We start from the raw sequence: 1,019 nt of genomic DNA on the forward strand, positions 1-1,019 counted from the left end.
TCGTAGAAACATACCAGAAGATTAAGTTAAGCTCTTCTTGGATAACCAGATAAACATAAATCATGCTCTCATTCTTTTTCGTCTGATGGTACGTAAGCTATTATTTAGCTTAAACAATGAAACTTTTCTTACAAGCTTTGTATTCTTTAATTCCATAATAATGACAATAATATTAATAAGCAGCATTACTATTATTATTATGAAACTCATCTTTTAATTATTTCCAGTTTGGTTCCCTATATTCAAATTCAACATTTGGGCACTAAACAAGATCTTACTTTCTTTCTTAAATACATTGAAATACATTGCCTATGATTTCAAGAATGTGAATTTAACTCCAGATTCAAGGCTGGAATCATGGCTATATATTTCATAGCCACACTGACAAACAACTGTGAGACTCATTTAACAGGACGTGAAGAAAGATGGCCATTAAAAGATTATCAGATTCCCCTGGCGATGGGCAAATAGAGCCCCTGTTGGTGGTATTGTTCTTATATCAGTCAGGGGCAGAGCAGATGGCAGTGCTTTGTTTATCCTAGCTTGATGCCTGGCTTTGTGACCAAAGCTATCTTATGCCTAGGATTCATAAAAATCAAGCCAAATCAAATCCAAACAGCATAATGCAGAAAGAGGAAGACAGATGAGACCCCTGGACCTCCACTCAAGGCACAGGCAGGCCATGGACACCCATTTGTTGCCATGCCATGCAGCATAGATGGAAGATGTCACTGAGTGGGCCCACCAGCCATGTGCCCAGCCCACAGCAGGAGCCTGTCATCTGCTCTTAGGTGGTAGGGGAGGAGAGTGCTCTCTGTCCACTCACCCTTCACCACCTGCAGCAAGGAGAGAACTGTTCCCAGGGTCATGAGAGCAGCTGAACTGGTCCTGCCTTTTGTCTCCTGCAACAATCAGGAGAGCAGGCCCTGCACCTCACCTGGGCAGCACAGTAGAGCTGGCCCTGACTGAGGAGAGTGGGTAAGCCAGTCTTGGGAAAAGGGTCCTGGAGACTCGGCTCC

General features: G+C 43.5%; 1 non-coding gene across 1 annotated transcript; it reads left to right on the top strand.

Moving 5' to 3' along the window:
* The first annotated feature begins 448 nt into the window (after positions 1-448).
* Positions 449-592, top strand: LOC129667528 (small nucleolar RNA SNORA48). The gene has a single exon (XR_008718749.1). It is a non-coding gene; the product is annotated as a small nucleolar RNA SNORA48 (small nucleolar RNA).
* Positions 593-1,019: the final 427 nt, after the last annotated feature.

This window comes from Psammomys obesus, unplaced genomic scaffold, assembly GCF_907164565.1.
Source record: "Psammomys obesus unplaced genomic scaffold, mPsaObe1.curated_primary_1811, whole genome shotgun sequence".
Lineage (NCBI taxonomy): Eukaryota > Metazoa > Chordata > Mammalia > Rodentia > Muridae > Psammomys > Psammomys obesus.